We start from the raw sequence: 19,711 nt of genomic DNA, 5'->3' as shown, positions 1-19,711 counted from the left end.
ATTAGCCACCAGGGGTCACTACTAACCAAAAGCAGTCATTCTACTTGTAAATCGTGCCAATCGAGTGGAACAGCGGCCTAGGATTCACCACTGCTTCATCTCATTTTCCAACAGATTGTAGACGTAAATTGGTTTTGATGGTACGCCTGTGCATGCTGAAATATTCAGAGCATATTCTGAATTTCAGTTAACACATCAGTAAGCATTTTGGCCATCAGTGAATTCAACCTGTTTTCTCAATCGGAATAGGCAAGGATAATGACAGATATATTTTACAATGTTAGAAAGTACATCATTTTATTTAATTGTGTGAATAAAAGGAATCTCCTCCCCGTCGGGGAATTGAACCCCGGTCTCCCGCGTGACAGGCGGGGATACTTACCACTATACTAACGAGGACTTATTGGCTTCAGTTAAACAGTGCTCATCTCCCTGGGGTTAAGGCATGCCCTCGATCAATTCTCAGTATTGTAATAGGCAGAATTGCTGCTTTTGGTTAGGACAAGTAATCTTTTTTCCTAAATTATTACAATACAGAAATTCCTAGCCAAAAACAATTAGTTTTATGAAGAAATTATTTCATTGAAATAAATATCTATCGATCTGTCTATCTAGCTATCTTTCTATTCATCAATATATATATTTATATATATATATATATATATAATCAGCTCACTTTACCATTTGCAGCTTATAACTATTAGCCACCAGGGGTCACTACTAACCAAAAGCAGTCATTCTACTTGTAAATCGTGCCAATCGAGTGGAACAGCGGCCTAGGATTCACCACTGCTTCATCTCATTTTCCAACAGATTGTAGACGTAAATTGGTTTTGATGGTACGCCTGTGCATGCTGAAATATTCAGAGCATATTCTGAATTTCAGTTAACACATCAGTAAGCATTTTGGCCATCAGTGAATTCAACCTTTTTTCTCAATCGGAATAGGCAAGGATAATGACAGATATATTTTACAATGTTAGAAAGTACATCATTTTATTTAATTGTGTGAATAAAAGGAATCTCCTCCCCGTCGGGGAATTGAACCCCGGTCTCCCGCGTGACAGGCGGGGATACTGACCACTATACTAACGAGGACTTATTGGCTTCAGTTAAACAGTGCTCACCTCCCTGGGGTTAAGGCATGCCCTCGATCAATTCTCAGTATTGTAATAGGCAGAATTGCTGCTTTTGGTTAGGACAAGTAATCTTTTTTCCTAAATTATTACAATACAGAAATTCCTAGCCAAAAACAATTAGTTTTATGAAGAAATTATTTCATTGAAATAAATATCTATCGATCTGTCTATCTAGCTATCTTTCTATTCATCAATATATATATTTATATATATATATATATATATATATATAATCAGCTCACTTTACCATTTGCAGCTTATAACTATTAGCCACCAGGGGTCACTCCTAACCAAAAGCAGTCATTCTACTTGTAAATCGTGCCAATTGAGTGGAACAGCGGCCTAGGATTCACCACTGCTTCATCTCATTTTCCAACAGATTGTAGACGTAAATTGGTTTTGATGGTACGCCTGTGCATGCTGAAATATTCAGAGCATATTCTGAATTTCAGTTAACACATCAGTAAGCATTTTGGCCATCAGTGAATTCAACCTTTTTTCTCAATCGGAATAGGCAAGGATAATGACAGATATATTTTACAATGTTAGAAAGTACATCATTTTATTTAATTGTGTGAATAAAAGGAATCGCCTCCCCGTCGGGGAATTGAACCCCGGTCTCCCGCGTGACAGGCGGGGATACTGACCACTATACTAACGAGGACTTATTGGCTTCAGTTAAACAGTGCTCACCTCCCTGGGGTTAAGGCATGCCCTCGATCAATTCTCAGTATTGTAATAGGCAGAATTGCTGCTTTTGGTTAGGACAAGTAATCTTTTTTCCTAAATTATTACAATACAGAAATTCCTAGCCAAAAACAATTAGTTTTATGAAGAAATTATTTCATTGAAATAAATATCTATCGATCTGTCTATCTAGCTATCTTTCTATTCATCAATATATATATATATATAATCAGCTCACTTTACCATTTGCAGCTTATAACTATTAGCCACCAGGGGTCACTACTAACCAAAAGCAGTCATTCTACTTGTAAATCGTGCCAATCGAGTGGAACAGCGGCCTAGGATTCACCACTGCTTCATCTCATTTTCCAACAGATTGTAGACGTAAATTGGTTTTGATGGTACGCCTGTGCATGCTGAAATATTCAGAGCATATTCTGAATTTCAGTTAACACATCAGTAAGCATTTTGGCCATCAGTGAATTCAACCTTTTTTCTCAATCGGAATAGGCAAGGATAATGACAGATATATTTTACAATGTTAGAAAGTACATCATTTTATTTAATTGTGTGAATAAAAGGAATCTCCTCCCCGTCGGGGAATTGAACCCCGGTCTCCCGCGTGACAGGCGGGGATACTGACCACTATACTAACGAGGACTTATTGGCTTCAGTTAAACAGTGCTCATCTCCCTGGGGTTAAGGCATGCCCTCGATCAATTCTCAGTATTGTAATAGGCAGAATTGCTGCTTTTGGTTAGGACAAGTAATCTTTTTTCCTAAATTATTACAATACAGAAATTCCTAGCCAAAAACAATTAGTTTTATGAAGAAATTATTTCATTGAAATAAATATCTATCGATCTGTCTATCTAGCTATCTTTCTATTCATCAATATATATATTTATATATATATATATATATATATATATATATATATAATCAGCTCACTTTACCATTTGCAGCTTATAACTATTAGCCACCAGGGGTCACTCCTAACCAAAAGCAGTCATTCTACTTGTAAATCGTGCCAATTGAGTGGAACAGCGGCCTAGGATTCACCACTGCTTCATCTCATTTTCCAACAGATTGTAGACGTAAATTGGTTTTGATGGTACGCCTGTGCATGCTGAAATATTCAGAGCATATTCTGAATTTCAGTTAACACATCAGTAAGCATTTTGGCCATCAGTGAATTCAACCTTTTTTCTCAATCGGAGTAGGCAAGGATAATGACAGATATATTTTACAATGTTAGAAAGTACATCATTTTATTTAATTGTGTGAATAAAAGGAATCTCCTCCCCGTCTGGGAATTGAACCCCGGTCTCCCGCGTGACAGGCGGGGATACTGACCACTATACTAACGAGGACTTATTGGCTTCAGTTAAACAGTGCTCACCTCCCTGGGGTTAAGGCATGCCCTCGATCAATTCTCAGTATTGTAATAGGCAGAATTGCTGCTTTTGGTTAGGACAAGTAATCTTTTTTCCTAAATTATTACAATACAGAAATTCCTAGCCAAAAACAATTAGTTTTATGAAGAAATTATTTCATTGAAATAAATATCTATCGATCTGTCTATCTAGCTATCTTTCTATTCATCAATATATATATTTATATATATATATATATATATATATATAATCAGCTCACTTTACCATTTGCAGCTTATAACTATTAGCCACCAGGGGTCACTCCTAACCAAAAGCAGTCATTCTACTTGTAAATCGTGCCAATTGAGTGGAACAGCGGCCTAGGATTCACCACTGCTTCATCTCATTTTCCAACAGATTGTAGACGTAAATTGGTTTTGATGGTACGCCTGTGCATGCTGAAATATTCAGAGCATATTCTGAATTTCAGTTAACACATCAGTAAGCATTTTGGCCATCAGTGAATTCAACCTTTTTTCTCAATCGGAATAGGCAAGGATAATGACAGATATATTTTACAATGTTAGAAAGTACATCATTTTATTTAATTGTGTGAAAAAAAGGAATCGCCTCCCCGTCGGGGAATTGAACCCCGGTCTCCCGCGTGACAGGCGGGGATACTGACCACTATACTAACGAGGACTTATTGGCTTCAGTTAAACAGTGCTCACCTCCCTGGGGTTAAGGCATGCCCTCGATCAATTCTCAGTATTGTAATAGGCAGAATTGCTGCTTTTGGTTAGGACAAGTAATCTTTTTTCCTAAATTATTACAATACAGAAATTCCTAGCCAAAAACAATTAGTTTTATGAAGAAATTATTTCATTGAAATAAATATCTATCGATCTGTCTATCTAGCTATCTTTCTATTCATCAATATATATATATATATAATCAGCTCACTTTACCATTTGCAGCTTATAACTATTAGCCACCAGGGGTCACTACTAACCAAAAGCAGTCATTCTACTTGTAAATCGTGCCAATCGAGTGGAACAGCGGCCTAGGATTCACCACTGCTTCATCTCATTTTCCAACAGATTGTAGACGTAAATTGGTTTTGATGGTACGCCTGTGCATGCTGAAATATTCAGAGCATATTCTGAATTTCAGTTAACACATCAGTAAGCATTTTGGCCATCAGTGAATTCAACCTGTTTTCTCAATCGGAATAGGCAAGGATAATGACAGATATATTTTACAATGTTAGAAAGTACATCATTTTATTTAATTGTGTGAATAAAAGGAATCTCCTCCCCGTCGGGGAATTGAACCCCGGTCTCCCGCGTGACAGGCGGGGATACTGACCACTATACTAACGAGGACTTATTGGCTTCAGTTAAACAGTGCTCATCTCCCTGGGGTTAAGGCATGCCCTCGATCAATTCTCAGTATTGTAATAGGCAGAATTGCTGCTTTTGGTTAGGACAAGTAATCTTTTTTCCTAAATTATTACAATACAGAAATTCCTAGCCAAAAACAATTAGTTTTATGAAGAAATTATTTCATTGAAATAAATATCTATCGATCTGTCTATCTAGCTATCTTTCTATTCATCAATATATATATTTATATATATATATATATATATAATCAGCTCACTTTACCATTTGCAGCTTATAACTATTAGCCACCAGGGGTCACTACTAACCAAAAGCAGTCATTCTACTTGTAAATCGTGCCAATCGAGTGGAACAGCGGCCTAGGATTCACCACTGCTTCATCTCATTTTCCAACAGATTGTAGACGTAAATTGGTTTTGATGGTACGCCTGTGCATGCTGAAATATTCAGAGCATATTCTGAATTTCAGTTAACACATCAGTAAGCATTTTGGCCATCAGTGAATTCAACCTTTTTTCTCAATCGGAATAGGCAAGGATAATGACAGATATATTTTACAATGTTAGAAAGTACATCATTTTATTTAATTGTGTGAATAAAAGGAATCTCCTCCCCGTCGGGGAATTGAACCCCGGTCTCCCGCGTGACAGGCGGGGATACTGACCACTATACTAACGAGGACTTATTGGCTTCAGTTAAACAGTGCTCACCTCCCTGGGGTTAAGGCATGCCCTCGATCAATTCTCAGTATTGTAATAGGCAGAATTGCTGCTTTTGGTTAGGACAAGTAATCTTTTTTCCTAAATTATTACAATACAGAAATTCCTAGCCAAAAACAATTAGTTTTATGAAGAAATTATTTCATTGAAATAAATATCTATCGATCTGTCTATCTAGCTATCTTTCTATTCATCAATATATATATTTATATATATATATATATATATATATATAATCAGCTCACTTTACCATTTGCAGCTTATAACTATTAGCCACCAGGGGTCACTCCTAACCAAAAGCAGTCATTCTACTTGTAAATCGTGCCAATTGAGTGGAACAGCGGCCTAGGATTCACCACTGCTTCATCTCATTTTCCAACAGATTGTAGACGTAAATTGGTTTTGATGGTACGCCTGTGCATGCTGAAATATTCAGAGCATATTCTGAATTTCAGTTAACACATCAGTAAGCATTTTGGCCATCAGTGAATTCAACCTTTTTTCTCAATCGGAATAGGCAAGGATAATGACAGATATATTTTACAATGTTAGAAAGTACATCATTTTATTTAATTGTGTGAATAAAAGGAATCGCCTCCCCGTCGGGGAATTGAACCCCGGTCTCCCGCGTGACAGGCGGGGATACTGACCACTATACTAACGAGGACTTATTGGCTTCAGTTAAACAGTGCTCACCTCCCTGGGGTTAAGGCATGCCCTCGATCAATTCTCAGTATTGTAATAGGCAGAATTGCTGCTTTTGGTTAGGACAAGTAATCTTTTTTCCTAAATTATTACAATACAGAAATTCCTAGCCAAAAACAATTAGTTTTATGAAGAAATTATTTCATTGAAATAAATATCTATCGATCTGTCTATCTAGCTATCTTTCTATTCATCAATATATATATATATATAATCAGCTCACTTTACCATTTGCAGCTTATAACTATTAGCCACCAGGGGTCACTACTAACCAAAAGCAGTCATTCTACTTGTAAATCGTGCCAATCGAGTGGAACAGCGGCCTAGGATTCACCACTGCTTCATCTCATTTTCCAACAGATTGTAGACGTAAATTGGTTTTGATGGTACGCCTGTGCATGCTGAAATATTCAGAGCATATTCTGAATTTCAGTTAACACATCAGTAAGCATTTTGGCCATCAGTGAATTCAACCTGTTTTCTCAATCGGAATAGGCAAGGATAATGACAGATATATTTTACAATGTTAGAAAGTACATCATTTTATTTAATTGTGTGAATAAAAGGAATCTCCTCCCCGTCGGGGAATTGAACCCCGGTCTCCCGCGTGACAGGCGGGGATACTGACCACTATACTAACGAGGACTTATTTGCTTCAGTTAAACAGTGCTCATCTCCCTGGGGTTAAGGCATGCCCTCGATCAATTCTCAGTATTGTAATAGGCAGAATTGCTGCTTTTGGTTAGGACAAGTAATCTTTTTTCCTAAATTATTACAATACAGAAATTCCTAGCCAAAAACAATTAGTTTTATGAAGAAATTATTTCATTGAAATAAATATCTATCGATCTGTCTATCTAGCTATCTTTCTATTCATCAATATATATATTTATATATATATATATATATATAATCAGCTCACTTTACCATTTGCAGCTTATAACTATTAGCCACCAGGGGTCACTACTAACCAAAAGCAGTCATTCTACTTGTAAATCGTGCCAATCGAGTGGAACAGCGGCCTAGGATTCACCACTGCTTCATCTCATTTTCCAACAGATTGTAGACGTAAATTGGTTTTGATGGTACGCCTGTGCATGCTGAAATATTCAGAGCATATTCTGAATTTCAGTTAACACATCAGTAAGCATTTTGGCCATCAGTGAATTCAACCTTTTTTCTCAATCGGAATAGGCAAGGATAATGACAGATATATTTTACAATGTTAGAAAGTACATCATTTTATTTAATTGTGTGAATAAAAGGAATCTCCTCCCCGTCGGGGAATTGAACCCCGGTCTCCCGCGTGACAGGCGGGGATACTGACCACTATACTAACGAGGACTTATTGGCTTCAGTTAAACAGTGCTCACCTCCCTGGGGTTAAGGCATGCCCTCGATCAATTCTCAGTATTGTAATAGGCAGAATTGCTGCTTTTGGTTAGGACAAGTAATCTTTTTTCCTAAATTATTACAATACAGAAATTCCTAGCCAAAAACAATTAGTTTTATGAAGAAATTATTTCATTGAAATAAATATCTATCGATCTGTCTATCTAGCTATCTTTCTATTCATCAATATATATATTTATATATATATATATATATATATAATCAGCTCACTTTACCATTTGCAGCTTATAACTATTAGCCACCAGGGGTCACTCCTAACCAAAAGCAGTCATTCTACTTGTAAATCGTGCCAATTGAGTGGAACAGCGGCCTAGGATTCACCACTGCTTCATCTCATTTTCCAACAGATTGTAGACGTAAATTGGTTTTGATGGTACGCCTGTGCATGCTGAAATATTCAGAGCATATTCTGAATTTCAGTTAACACATCAGTAAGCATTTTGGCCATCAGTGAATTCAACCTTTTTTCTCAATCGGAATAGGCAAGGATAATGACAGATATATTTTACAATGTTAGAAAGTACATCATTTTATTTAATTGTGTGAATAAAAGGAATCGCCTCCCCGTCGGGGAATTGAACCCCGGTCTCCCGCGTGACAGGCGGGGATACTGACCACTATACTAACGAGGACTTATTGGCTTCAGTTAAACAGTGCTCACCTCCCTGGGGTTAAGGCATGCCCTCGATCAATTCTCAGTATTGTAATAGGCAGAATTGCTGCTTTTGGTTAGGACAAGTAATCTTTTTTCCTAAATTATTACAATACAGAAATTCCTAGCCAAAAACAATTAGTTTTATGAAGAAATTATTTCATTGAAATAAATATCTATCGATCTGTCTATCTAGCTATCTTTCTATTCATCAATATATATATATATATAATCAGCTCACTTTACCATTTGCAGCTTATAACTATTAGCCACCAGGGGTCACTACTAACCAAAAGCAGTCATTCTACTTGTAAATCGTGCCAATCGAGTGGAACAGCGGCCTAGGATTCACCACTGCTTCATCTCATTTTCCAACAGATTGTAGACGTAAATTGGTTTTGATGGTACGCCTGTGCATGCTGAAATATTCAGAGCATATTCTGAATTTCAGTTAACACATCAGTAAGCATTTTGGCCATCAGTGAATTCAACCTGTTTTCTCAATCGGAATAGGCAAGGATAATGACAGATATATTTTACAATGTTAGAAAGTACATCATTTTATTTAATTGTGTGAATAAAAGGAATCTCCTCCCCGTCGGGGAATTGAACCCCGGTCTCCCGCGTGACAGGCGGGGATACTGACCACTATACTAACGAGGACTTATTGGCTTCAGTTAAACAGTGCTCACCTCCCTGGGGTTAAGGCATGCCCTCGATCAATTCTCAGTATTGTAATAGGCAGAATTGCTGCTTTTGGTTAGGACAAGTAATCTTTTTTCCTAAATTATTACAATACAGAAATTCCTAGCCAAAAACAATTAGTTTTATGAAGAAATTATTTCATTGAAATAAATATCTATCGATCTGTCTATCTAGCTATCTTTCTATTCATCAATATATATATTTATATATATATATATATATAATCAGCTCACTTTACCATTTGCAGCTTATAACTATTAGCCACCAGGGGTCACTACTAACCAAAAGCAGTCATTCTACTTGTAAATCGTGCCAATCGAGTGGAACAGCGGCCTAGGATTCACCACTGCTTCATCTCATTTTCCAACAGATTGTAGACGTAAATTGGTTTTGATGGTACGCCTGTGCATGCTGAAATATTCAGAGCATATTCTGAATTTCAGTTAACACATCAGTAAGCATTTTGGCCATCAGTGAATTCAACCTTTTTTCTCAATCGGAATAGGCAAGGATAATGACAGATATATTTTACAATGTTAGAAAGTACATCATTTTATTTAATTGTGTGAATAAAAGGAATCTCCTCCCCGTCGGGGAATTGAACCCCGGTCTCCCGCGTGACAGGCGGGGATACTGACCACTATACTAACGAGGACTTATTGGCTTCAGTTAAACAGTGCTCATCTCCCTGGGGTTAAGGCATGCCCTCGATCAATTCTCAGTATTGTAATAGGCAGAATTGCTGCTTTTGGTTAGGACAAGTAATCTTTTTTCCTAAATTATTACAATACAGAAATTCCTAGCCAAAAACAATTAGTTTTATGAAGAAATTATTTCATTGAAATAAATATCTATCGATCTGTCTATCTAGCTATCTTTCTATTCATCAATATATATATATATATAATCAGCTCACTTTACCATTTGCAGCTTATAACTATTAGCCACCAGGGGTCACTACTAACCAAAAGCAGTCATTCTACTTGTAAATCGTGCCAATCGAGTGGAACAGCGGCCTAGGATTCACCACTGCTTCATCTCATTTTCCAACAGATTGTAGACGTAAATTGGTTTTGATGGTACGCCTGTGCATGCTGAAATATTCAGAGCATATTCTGAATTTCAGTTAACACATCAGTAAGCATTTTGGCCATCAGTGAATTCAACCTTTTTTCTCAATCGGAATAGGCAAGGATAATGACAGATATATTTTACAATGTTAGAAAGTACATCATTTTATTTAATTGTGTGAATAAAAGGAATCTCCTCCCCGTCGGGGAATTGAACCCCGGTCTCCCGCGTGACAGGCGGGGATACTGACCACTATACTAACGAGGACTTATTGGCTTCAGTTAAACAGTGCTCATCTCCCTGGGGTTAAGGCATGCCCTCGATCAATTCTCAGTATTGTAATAGGCAGAATTGCTGCTTTTGGTTAGGACAAGTAATCTTTTTTCCTAAATTATTACAATACAGAAATTCCTAGCCAAAAACAATTAGTTTTATGAAGAAATTATTTCATTGAAATAAATATCTATCGATCTGTCTATCTAGCTATCTTTCTATTCATCAATATATATATTTATATATATATATATATATATAATCAGCTCACTTTACCATTTGCAGCTTATAACTATTAGCCACCAGGGGTCACTACTAACCAAAAGCAGTCATTCTACTTGTAAATCGTGCCAATCGAGTGGAACAGCGGCCTAGGATTCACCACTGCTTCATCTCATTTTCCAACAGATTGTAGACGTAAATTGGTTTTGATGGTACGCCTGTGCATGCTGAAATATTCAGAGCATATTCTGAATTTCAGTTAACACATCAGTAAGCATTTTGGCCATCAGTGAATTCAACCTTTTTTCTCAATCGGAATAGGCAAGGATAATGACAGATATATTTTACAATGTTAGAAAGTACATCATTTTATTTAATTGTGTGAATAAAAGGAATCTCCTCCCCGTCGGGGAATTGAACCCCGGTCTCCCGCGTGACAGGCGGGGATACTGACCACTATACTAACGAGGACTTATTGGCTTCAGTTAAACAGTGCTCACCTCCCTGGGGTTAAGGCATGCCCTCGATCAATTCTCAGTATTGTAATAGGCAGAATTGCTGCTTTTGGTTAGGACAAGTAATCTTTTTTCCTAAATTATTACAATACAGAAATTCCTAGCCAAAAACAATTAGTTTTATGAAGAAATTATTTCATTGAAATAAATATCTATCGATCTGTCTATCTAGCTATCTTTCTATTCATCAATATATATATTTATATATATATATATATATAATCAGCTCACTTTACCATTTGCAGCTTATAACTATTAGCCACCAGGGGTCACTACTAACCAAAAGCAGTCATTCTACTTGTAAATCGTGCCAATCGAGTGGAACAGCGGCCTAGGATTCACCACTGCTTCATCTCATTTTCCAACAGATTGTAGACGTAAATTGGTTTTGATGGTACGCCTGTGCATGCTGAAATATTCAGAGCATATTCTGAATTTCAGTTAACACATCAGTAAGCATTTTGGCCATCAGTGAATTCAACCTTTTTTCTCAATCGGAATAGGCAAGGATAATGACAGATATATTTTACAATGTTAGAAAGTACATCATTTTATTTAATTGTGTGAATAAAAGGAATCTCCTCCCCGTCGGGGAATTGAACCCCGGTCTCCCGCGTGACAGGCGGGGATACTGACCACTATACTAACGAGGACTTATTGGCTTCAGTTAAACAGTGCTCATCTCCCTGGGGTTAAGGCATGCCCTCGATCAATTCTCAGTATTGTAATAGGCAGAATTGCTGCTTTTGGTTAGGACAAGTAATCTTTTTTCCTAAATTATTACAATACAGAAATTCCTAGCCAAAAACAATTAGTTTTATGAAGAAATTATTTCATTGAAATAAATATCTATCGATCTGTCTATCTAGCTATCTTTCTATTCATCAATATATATATTTATATATATATATAATCAGCTCACTTTACCATTTGCAGCTTATAACTATTAGCCACCAGGGGTCACTCCTAACCAAAAGCAGTCATTCTACTTGTAAATCGTGCCAATTGAGTGGAACAGCGGCCTAGGATTCACCACTGCTTCATCTCATTTTCCAACAGATTGTAGACGTAAATTGGTTTTGATGGTACGCCTGTGCATGCTGAAATATTCAGAGCATATTCTGAATTTCAGTTAAAACATCAGTAAGCATTTTGGCCATCAGTGAATTCAACCTTTTTTCTCAATCGGAATAGGCAAGGATAATGACAGATATATTTTACAATGTTAGAAAGTACATCATTTTATTTAATTGTGTGAATAAAAGGAATCTCCTCCCCGTCGGGGAATTGAACCCCGGTCTCCCGCGTGACAGGCGGGGATACTGACCACTATACTAACGAGGACTTATTGGCTTCAGTTAAACAGTGCTCATCTCCCTGGGGTTAAGGCATGCCCTCGATCAATTCTCAGTATTGTAATAGGCAGAATTGCTGCTTTTGGTTAGGACAAGTAATCTTTTTTCCTAAATTATTACAATACAGAAATTCCTAGCCAAAAACAATTAGTTTTATGAAGAAATTATTTCATTGAAATAAATATCTATCGATCTGTCTATCTAGCTATCTTTCTATTCATCAATATATATATATATATAATCAGCTCACTTTACCATTTGCAGCTTATAACTATTAGCCACCAGGGGTCACTACTAACCAAAAGCAGTCATTCTACTTGTAAATCGTGCCAATCGAGTGGAACAGCGGCCTAGGATTCACCACTGCTTCATCTCATTTTCCAACAGATTGTAGACGTAAATTGGTTTTGATGGTACGCCTGTGCATGCTGAAATATTCAGAGCATATTCTGAATTTCAGTTAACACATCAGTAAGCATTTTGGCCATCAGTGAATTCAACCTTTTTTCTCAATCGGAATAGGCAAGGATAATGACAGATATATTTTACAATGTTAGAAAGTACATCATTTTATTTAATTGTGTGAATAAAAGGAATCTCCTCCCCGTCGGGGAATTGAACCCCGGTCTCCCGCGTGACAGGCGGGGATACTGACCACTATACTAACGAGGACTTATTGGCTTCAGTTAAACAGTGCTCACCTCCCTGGGGTTAAGGCATGCCCTCGATCAATTCTCAGTATTGTAATAGGCAGAATTGCTGCTTTTGGTTAGGACAAGTAATCTTTTTTCCTAAATTATTACAATACAGAAATTCCTAGCCAAAAACAATTAGTTTTATGAAGAAATTATTTCATTGAAATAAATATCTATCGATCTGTCTATCTAGCTATCTTTCTATTCATCAATATATATATTTATATATATATATATATATATATATATATAATCAGCTCACTTTACCATTTGCAGCTTATAACTATTAGCCACCAGGGGTCACTCCTAACCAAAAGCAGTCATTCTACTTGTAAATCGTGCCAATTGAGTGGAACAGCGGCCTAGGATTCACCACTGCTTCATCTCATTTTCCAACAGATTGTAGACGTAAATTGGTTTTGATGGTACGCCTGTGCATGCTGAAATATTCAGAGCATATTCTGAATTTCAGTTAACACATCAGTAAGCATTTTGGCCATCAGTGAATTCAACCTTTTTTCTCAATCGGAATAGGCAAGGATAATGACAGATATATTTTACAATGTTAGAAAGTACATCATTTTATTTAATTGTGTGAATAAAAGGAATCGCCTCCCCGTCGGGGAATTGAACCCCGGTCTCCCGCGTGACAGGCGGGGATACTGACCACTATACTAACGAGGACTTATTGGCTTCAGTTAAACAGTGCTCACCTCCCTGGGGTTAAGGCATGCCCTCGATCAATTCTCAGTATTGTAATAGGCAGAATTGCTGCTTTTGGTTAGGACAAGTAATCTTTTTTCCTAAATTATTACAATACAGAAATTCCTAGCCAAAAACAATTAGTTTTATAAAGAAATTATTTCATTGAAATAAATATCTATCGATCTGTCTATCTAGCTATCTTTCTATTCATCAATATATATATATATATAATCAGCTCACTTTACCATTTGCAGCTTATAACTATTAGCCACCAGGGGTCACTACTAACCAAAAGCAGTCATTCTACTTGTAAATCGTGCCAATCGAGTGGAACAGCGGCCTAGGATTCACCACTGCTTCATCTCATTTTCCAACAGATTGTAGACGTAAATTGGTTTTGATGGTACGCCTGTGCATGCTGAAATATTCAGAGCATATTCTGAATTTCAGTTAACACATCAGTAAGCATTTTGGCCATCAGTGAATTCAACCTGTTTTCTCAATCGGAATAGGCAAGGATAATGACAGATATATTTTACAATGTTAGAAAGTACATCATTTTATTTAATTGTGTGAATAAAAGGAATCTCCTCCCCGTCGGGGAATTGAACCCCGGTCTCCCGCGTGACAGGCGGGGATACTGACCACTATACTAACGAGGACTTATTGGCTTCAGTTAAACAGTGCTCACCTCCCTGGGGTTAAGGCATGCCCTCGATCAATTCTCAGTATTGTAATAGGCAGAATTGCTGCTTTTGGTTAGGACAAGTAATCTTTTTTCCTAAATTATTACAATACAGAAATTCCTAGCCAAAAACAATTAGTTTTATGAAGAAATTATTTCATTGAAATAAATATCTATCGATCTGTCTATCTAGCTATCTTTCTATTCATCAATATATATATTTATATATATATATAATCAGCTCACTTTACCATTTGCAGCTTATAACTATTAGCCACCAGGGGTCACTCCTAACCAAAAGCAGTCATTCTACTTGTAAATCGTGCCAATTGAGTGGAACAGCGGCCTAGGATTCACCACTGCTTCATCTCATTTTCCAACAGATTGTAGACGTAAATTGGTTTTGATGGTACGCCTGTGCATGCTGAAATATTCAGAGCATATTCTGAATTTCAGTTAACACATCAGTAAGCATTTTGGCCATCAGTGAATTCAACCTTTTTTCTCAATCGGAATAGGCAAGGATAATGACAGATATATTTTACAATGTTAGAAAGTACATCATTTTATTTAATTGTGTGAATAAAAGGAATCTCCTCCCCGTCGGGGAATTGAACCCCGGTCTCCCGCGTGACAGGCGGGGATACTGACCACTATACTAACGAGGACTTATTGGCTTCAGTTAAACAGTGCTCATCTCCCTGGGGTTAAGGCATGCCCTCGATCAATTCTCAGTATTGTAATAGGCAGAATTGCTGCTTTTGGTTAGGACAAGTAATCTTTTTTCCTAAATTATTACAATACAGAAATTCCTAGCCAAAAACAATTAGTTTTATGAAGAAATTATTTCATTGAAATAAATATCTATCGATCTGTCTATCTAGCTATCTTTCTATTCATCAATATATATATTTATATAAATATATATATATATAATCAGCTCACTTTACCATTTGCAGCTTATAACTATTAGCCACCAGGGGTCACTACTAACCAAAAGCAGTCATTCTACTTGTAAATCGTGCCAATCGAGTGGAACAGCGGCCTAGGATTCACCACTGCTTCATCTCATTTTCCAACAGATTGTAGACGTAAATTGGTTTTGATGGTACGCCTGTGCATGCTGAAATATTCAGAGCATATTCTGAATTTCAGTTAACACATCAGTAAGCATTTTGGCCATCAGTGAATTCAACCTTTTTTCTCAATCGGAATAGGCAAGGATAATGACAGATATATTTTACAATGTTAGAAAGTACATCATTTTATTTAATTGTGTGAATAAAAGGAATCTCCTCCCCGTCGGGGAATTGAACCCCGGTCTCCCGCGTGACAGGCGGGGATACTGACCACTATACTAACGAGGACTTATTGGCTTCAGTTAAACAGTGCTCATCTCCCTGGGGTTAAGGCATGCCCTCGATCAATTCTCAGTATTGTAATAGGCAGAATTGCTGCTTTTGGTTAGGACAAGTAATCTTTTTTCCTAAATTATTACAATACAGAAATTCCTAGCCAAAAACAATTAGTTTTATGAAGAAATTATTTCATTGAAATAAATATCTATCGATCTGTCTATCTAGCTATCTTTCTATTCATCAATATATATATTTATATATATATATAATCAGCTCACTTTACCATTTGCAGCTTATAACTATTAGCCACCAGGGGTCACTCCTAACCAAAAGCAGTCATTCTACTTGTAAATCGTGCCAATTGAGTGGAACAGCGGCCTAGGATTCACCACTGCTTCATCTCATTTTCCAACAGATTGTAGACGTAAATTGGTTTTGATGGTACGCCTGTGCATGCTGAAATATTCAGAGCATATTCTGAATTTCAGTTAACACATCAGTAAGCATTTTGGCCATCAGTGAATTCAACCTTTTTTCTCAATCGGAATAGGCAAGGATAATGACAGATATATTTTACAATGTTAGAAAGTACATCATTTTATTTAATTGTGTGAATAAAAGGAATCTCCTCCCCGTCGGGGAATTGAACCCCGGTCTCCCGCGTGACAGGCGGGGATACTGACCACTATACTAACGAGGACTTATTGGCTTCAGTTAAACAGTGCTCATCTCCCTGGGGTTAAGGCATGCCCTCGATCAATTCTCAGTATTGTAATAGGCAGAATTGCTGCTTTTGGTTAGGACAAGTAATCTTTTTTCCTAAATTATTACAATACAGAAATTCCTAGCCAAAAACAATTAGTTTTATGAAGAAATTATTTCATTGAAATAAATATCTATCGATCTGTCTATCTAGCTATCTTTCTATTCATCAATATATATATATATATAATCAGCTCACTTTACCATTTGCAGCTTATAACTATTAGCCACCAGGGGTCACTACTAACCAAAAGCAGTCATTCTACTTGTAAATCGTGCCAATCGAGTGGAACAGCGGCCTAGGATTCACCACTGCTTCATCTCATTTTCCAACAGATTGTAGACGTAAATTGGTTTTGATGGTACGCCTGTGCATGCTGAAATATTCAGAGCATATTCTGAATTTCAGTTAACACATCAGTAAGCATTTTGGCCATCAGTGAATTCAACCTTTTTTCTCAATCGGAATAGGCAAGGATAATGACAGATATATTTTACAATGTTAGAAAGTACATCATTTTATTTAATTGTGTGAATAAAAGGAATCTCCTCCCCGTCGGGGAATTGAACCCCGGTCTCCCGCGTGACAGGCGGGGATACTGACCACTATACTAACGAGGACTTATTGGCTTCAGTTAAACAGTGCTCATCTCCCTGGGGTTAAGGCATGCCCTCGATCAATTCTCAGTATTGTAATAGGCAGAATTGCTGCTTTTGGTTAGGACAAGTAATCTTTTTTCCTAAATTATTACAATACAGAAATTCCTAGCCAAAAACAATTAGTTTTATGAAGAAATTATTTCATTGAAATAAATATCTATCGATCTGTCTATCTAGCTATCTTTCTATTCATCAATATATATATTTATATATATATATAATCAGCTCACTTTACCATTTGCAGCTTATAACTATTAGCCACCAGGGGTCACTCCTAACCAAAAGCAGTCATTCTACTTGTAAATCGTGCCAATTGAGTGGAACAGCGGCCTAGGATTCACCACTGCTTCATCTCATTTTCCAACAGATTGTAGACGTAAATTGGTTTTGATGGTACGCCTGTGCATGCTGAAATATTCAGAGCATATTCTGAATTTCAGTTAACACATCAGTAAGCATTTTGGCCATCAGTGAATTCAACCTTTTTTCTCAATCGGAATAGGCAAGGATAATGACAGATATATTTTACAATGTTAGAAAGTACATCATTTTATTTAATTGTGTGAATAAAAGGAATCTCCTCCCCGTCGGGGAATTGAACCCCGGTCTCCCGCGTGACAGGCGGGGATACTGACCACTATACTAACGAGGACTTATTGGCTTCAGTTAAACAGTGCTCATCTCCCTGGGGTTAAGGCATGCCCTCGATCAATTCTCAGTATTGTAATAGGCAGAATTGCTGCTTTTGGTTAGGACAAGTAATCTTTTTTCCTAAATTATTACAATACAGAAATTCCTAGCCAAAAACAATTAGTTTTATGAAGAAATTATTTCATTGAAATAAATATCTATCGATCTGTCTATCTAGCTATCTTTCTATTCATCAATATATATATTTATATAAATATATATATATATAATCAGCTCACTTTACCATTTGCAGCTTATAACTATTAGCCACCAGGGGTCACTACTAACCAAAAGCAGTCATTCTACTTGTAAATCGTGCCAATCGAGTGGAACAGCGGCCTAGGATTCACCACTGCTTCATCTCATTTTCCAACAGATTGTAGACGTAAATTGGTTTTGATGGTACGCCTGTGCATGCTGAAATATTCAGAGCATATTCTGAATTTCAGTTAACACATCAGTAAGCATTTTGGCCATCAGTGAATTCAACCTTTTTTCTCAATCGGAATAGGCAAGGATAATGACAGATATATTTTACAATGTTAGAAAGTACATCATTTTATTTAATTGTGTGAATAAAAGGAATCTCCTCCCCGTCGGGGAATTGAACCCCGGTCTCCCGCGTGACAGGCGGGGATACTGACCACTATACTAACGAGGACTTATTGGCTTCAGTTAAACAGTGCTCATCTCCCTGGGGTTAAGGCATGCCCTCGATCAATTCTCAGTATTGTAATAGGCAGAATTGCTGCTTTTGGTTAGGACAAGTAATCTTTTTTCCTAAATTATTACAATACAGAAATTCCTAGCCAAAAACAATTAGTTTTATGAAGAAATTATTTCATTGAAATAAATATCTATCGATCTGTCTATCTAGCTATCTTTCTATTCATCAATATATATATTTATATAAATATATATATATATAATCAGCTCACTTTACCATTTGCAGCTTATAACTATTAGCCACCAGGGGTCACTACTAACCAAAAGCAGTCATTCTACTTGTAAATCGTGCCAATCGAGTGGAACAGCGGCCTAGGATTCACCACTGCTTCATCTCATTTTCCAACAGATTGTAGACGTAAATTGGTTTTGATGGTACGCCTGTGCATGCTGAAATATTCAGAGCATATTCTGAATTTCAGTTAACACATCAGTAAGCATTTTGGCCATCAGTGAATTCAACCTTTTTTCTCAATCGGAATAGGCAAGGATAATGACAGATATATTTTACAATGTTAGAAAGTACATCATTTTATTTAATTGTGTGAATAAAAGGAATCTCCTCCCCGTCGGGGAATTGAACCCCGGTCTCCCGCGTGACAGGCGGGGATACTGACCACTATACTAACGAGGACTTATTGGCTTCAGTTAAACAGTGCTCATCTCCCTGGGGTTAAGGCATGCCCTCGATCAATTCTCAGTATTGTAATAGGCAGAATTGCTGCTTTTGGTTAGGACAAGTAATCTTTTTTCCTAAATTATTACAATACAGAAATTCCTAGCCAAAAACAATTAGTTTTATGAAGAAATTATTTCATTGAAATAAATATCTATCGATCTGTCTATCTAGCTATCTTTCTATTCATCAATATATATATTTATATATATATATAATCAGCTCACTTTACCATTTGCAGCTTATAACTATTAGCCACCAGGGGTCACTCCTAACCAAAAGCAGTCATTCTACTTGTAAATCGTGCCAATTGAGTGGAACAGCGGCCTAGGATTCACCACTGCTTCATCTCATTTTCCAACAGATTGTAGACGTAAATTGGTTTTGATGGTACGCCTGTGCATGCTGAAATATTCAGAGCATATTCTGAATTTCAGTTAACACATCAGTAAGCATTTTGGCCATCAGTGAATTCAACCTTTTTTCTCAATCGGAATAGGCAAGGATAATGACAGATAT

The 19,711-nt window shown here is 36.9% G+C and overlaps 27 non-coding genes across 27 annotated transcripts; all 27 read right to left on the bottom strand.

Moving 5' to 3' along the window:
• Nucleotides 1–327: 327 nt before the first annotated feature.
• TRNAD-GUC (transfer RNA aspartic acid (anticodon GUC)) lies at nt 328–399 on the bottom strand. Its single transcript has one exon. It is a non-coding gene; the product is annotated as a tRNA-Asp (tRNA).
• A 627-nt stretch (nt 400–1,026) lies between these two features.
• TRNAD-GUC (transfer RNA aspartic acid (anticodon GUC)) lies at nt 1,027–1,098 on the bottom strand. Its single transcript has one exon. It is a non-coding gene; the product is annotated as a tRNA-Asp (tRNA).
• A 633-nt stretch (nt 1,099–1,731) lies between these two features.
• TRNAD-GUC (transfer RNA aspartic acid (anticodon GUC)) lies at nt 1,732–1,803 on the bottom strand. The gene has a single exon. It is a non-coding gene; the product is annotated as a tRNA-Asp (tRNA).
• A 611-nt stretch (nt 1,804–2,414) lies between these two features.
• Nucleotides 2,415–2,486, bottom strand: TRNAD-GUC (transfer RNA aspartic acid (anticodon GUC)). The gene has a single exon. It is a non-coding gene; the product is annotated as a tRNA-Asp (tRNA).
• Nucleotides 2,487–3,832: 1,346 nt separating this feature from the next.
• TRNAD-GUC (transfer RNA aspartic acid (anticodon GUC)) lies at nt 3,833–3,904 on the bottom strand. Its single transcript has one exon. It is a non-coding gene; the product is annotated as a tRNA-Asp (tRNA).
• Nucleotides 3,905–4,515: 611 nt separating this feature from the next.
• On the bottom strand, nt 4,516–4,587 carry TRNAD-GUC (transfer RNA aspartic acid (anticodon GUC)). The gene has a single exon. It is a non-coding gene; the product is annotated as a tRNA-Asp (tRNA).
• A 627-nt stretch (nt 4,588–5,214) lies between these two features.
• TRNAD-GUC (transfer RNA aspartic acid (anticodon GUC)) lies at nt 5,215–5,286 on the bottom strand. Its single transcript has one exon. It is a non-coding gene; the product is annotated as a tRNA-Asp (tRNA).
• A 633-nt stretch (nt 5,287–5,919) lies between these two features.
• On the bottom strand, nt 5,920–5,991 carry TRNAD-GUC (transfer RNA aspartic acid (anticodon GUC)). Its single transcript has one exon. It is a non-coding gene; the product is annotated as a tRNA-Asp (tRNA).
• A 611-nt stretch (nt 5,992–6,602) lies between these two features.
• Nucleotides 6,603–6,674, bottom strand: TRNAD-GUC (transfer RNA aspartic acid (anticodon GUC)). Its single transcript has one exon. It is a non-coding gene; the product is annotated as a tRNA-Asp (tRNA).
• Nucleotides 6,675–7,301: 627 nt separating this feature from the next.
• TRNAD-GUC (transfer RNA aspartic acid (anticodon GUC)) lies at nt 7,302–7,373 on the bottom strand. Its single transcript has one exon. It is a non-coding gene; the product is annotated as a tRNA-Asp (tRNA).
• A 629-nt stretch (nt 7,374–8,002) lies between these two features.
• TRNAD-GUC (transfer RNA aspartic acid (anticodon GUC)) lies at nt 8,003–8,074 on the bottom strand. Its single transcript has one exon. It is a non-coding gene; the product is annotated as a tRNA-Asp (tRNA).
• A 611-nt stretch (nt 8,075–8,685) lies between these two features.
• TRNAD-GUC (transfer RNA aspartic acid (anticodon GUC)) lies at nt 8,686–8,757 on the bottom strand. Its single transcript has one exon. It is a non-coding gene; the product is annotated as a tRNA-Asp (tRNA).
• Nucleotides 8,758–9,382: 625 nt separating this feature from the next.
• TRNAD-GUC (transfer RNA aspartic acid (anticodon GUC)) lies at nt 9,383–9,454 on the bottom strand. The gene has a single exon. It is a non-coding gene; the product is annotated as a tRNA-Asp (tRNA).
• A 611-nt stretch (nt 9,455–10,065) lies between these two features.
• On the bottom strand, nt 10,066–10,137 carry TRNAD-GUC (transfer RNA aspartic acid (anticodon GUC)). Its single transcript has one exon. It is a non-coding gene; the product is annotated as a tRNA-Asp (tRNA).
• Nucleotides 10,138–10,764: 627 nt separating this feature from the next.
• Nucleotides 10,765–10,836, bottom strand: TRNAD-GUC (transfer RNA aspartic acid (anticodon GUC)). Its single transcript has one exon. It is a non-coding gene; the product is annotated as a tRNA-Asp (tRNA).
• Nucleotides 10,837–11,461: 625 nt separating this feature from the next.
• On the bottom strand, nt 11,462–11,533 carry TRNAD-GUC (transfer RNA aspartic acid (anticodon GUC)). The gene has a single exon. It is a non-coding gene; the product is annotated as a tRNA-Asp (tRNA).
• Nucleotides 11,534–12,152: 619 nt separating this feature from the next.
• TRNAD-GUC (transfer RNA aspartic acid (anticodon GUC)) lies at nt 12,153–12,224 on the bottom strand. Its single transcript has one exon. It is a non-coding gene; the product is annotated as a tRNA-Asp (tRNA).
• Nucleotides 12,225–12,835: 611 nt separating this feature from the next.
• Nucleotides 12,836–12,907, bottom strand: TRNAD-GUC (transfer RNA aspartic acid (anticodon GUC)). Its single transcript has one exon. It is a non-coding gene; the product is annotated as a tRNA-Asp (tRNA).
• A 635-nt stretch (nt 12,908–13,542) lies between these two features.
• TRNAD-GUC (transfer RNA aspartic acid (anticodon GUC)) lies at nt 13,543–13,614 on the bottom strand. The gene has a single exon. It is a non-coding gene; the product is annotated as a tRNA-Asp (tRNA).
• Nucleotides 13,615–14,225: 611 nt separating this feature from the next.
• On the bottom strand, nt 14,226–14,297 carry TRNAD-GUC (transfer RNA aspartic acid (anticodon GUC)). The gene has a single exon. It is a non-coding gene; the product is annotated as a tRNA-Asp (tRNA).
• Nucleotides 14,298–14,916: 619 nt separating this feature from the next.
• TRNAD-GUC (transfer RNA aspartic acid (anticodon GUC)) lies at nt 14,917–14,988 on the bottom strand. The gene has a single exon. It is a non-coding gene; the product is annotated as a tRNA-Asp (tRNA).
• A 627-nt stretch (nt 14,989–15,615) lies between these two features.
• On the bottom strand, nt 15,616–15,687 carry TRNAD-GUC (transfer RNA aspartic acid (anticodon GUC)). Its single transcript has one exon. It is a non-coding gene; the product is annotated as a tRNA-Asp (tRNA).
• A 619-nt stretch (nt 15,688–16,306) lies between these two features.
• Nucleotides 16,307–16,378, bottom strand: TRNAD-GUC (transfer RNA aspartic acid (anticodon GUC)). The gene has a single exon. It is a non-coding gene; the product is annotated as a tRNA-Asp (tRNA).
• A 611-nt stretch (nt 16,379–16,989) lies between these two features.
• Nucleotides 16,990–17,061, bottom strand: TRNAD-GUC (transfer RNA aspartic acid (anticodon GUC)). The gene has a single exon. It is a non-coding gene; the product is annotated as a tRNA-Asp (tRNA).
• A 619-nt stretch (nt 17,062–17,680) lies between these two features.
• Nucleotides 17,681–17,752, bottom strand: TRNAD-GUC (transfer RNA aspartic acid (anticodon GUC)). The gene has a single exon. It is a non-coding gene; the product is annotated as a tRNA-Asp (tRNA).
• A 627-nt stretch (nt 17,753–18,379) lies between these two features.
• On the bottom strand, nt 18,380–18,451 carry TRNAD-GUC (transfer RNA aspartic acid (anticodon GUC)). Its single transcript has one exon. It is a non-coding gene; the product is annotated as a tRNA-Asp (tRNA).
• Nucleotides 18,452–19,078: 627 nt separating this feature from the next.
• TRNAD-GUC (transfer RNA aspartic acid (anticodon GUC)) lies at nt 19,079–19,150 on the bottom strand. The gene has a single exon. It is a non-coding gene; the product is annotated as a tRNA-Asp (tRNA).
• Between the last annotated feature and the right edge of the window lie 561 nt (nt 19,151–19,711).

Source organism: Lissotriton vulgaris, chromosome 1_1 (genome assembly GCF_964263255.1).
Source record: "Lissotriton vulgaris chromosome 1_1, aLisVul1.2, whole genome shotgun sequence".
Classification (NCBI taxonomy): Eukaryota; Metazoa; Chordata; class Amphibia; order Caudata; family Salamandridae; genus Lissotriton; species Lissotriton vulgaris.
This window is presented reverse-complemented; position numbering and strand designations above follow the sequence as displayed.